Consider the following 479-nt stretch of genomic DNA (forward strand, 5'->3'; position numbering starts at 1 on the left):
GCGACACGAAAATGACCCGTTTTTTCCCATTCCGAGGGATTTCTGTGCCACCCTAACAGCCCCGTGAGCCACAAGAGACACATCCCCGCCAATTTCTAGCGTTTCACGGGGTCTATCCGTGAAAAATATTCAATTTTTTGACTGCACATGCATTTCTGCTGCAAATGCCTCTGGAAGTTTCATGCGGTTCGCATGCAATGTGGCGACACGAAAATGACCCGTTTTCCCATTCCGAGGGATTTCTGTGCCACCCTAACAGCCCCGTGAGCCACAAGAGAGACATCGCCGCCAATTTCTAGCGTTTCACGGGGTCTATCCGTGAAAAATATTCACTTTTTTGACTGCACATGCATTCCTGCTGCAAATGCCTCTGGAAGTTTCATGCCGTTCGCATGCAATGTGGCAACACGAAAATGACCCGTTTTCCCATTCCGAGGGATTTCTGTGCCACCCTAACAGCCCCGTGAGCCACAAGAGAC

This window comes from Petromyzon marinus, unplaced genomic scaffold (assembly GCF_048934315.1).
Source record: "Petromyzon marinus isolate PM22_M1 ecotype Great Lakes invasive population unplaced genomic scaffold, UKy_Petmar_22M1.pri1.0 PM_G_Scaffold_28, whole genome shotgun sequence".
Classification (NCBI taxonomy): Eukaryota; Metazoa; Chordata; class Hyperoartia; order Petromyzontiformes; family Petromyzontidae; genus Petromyzon; species Petromyzon marinus.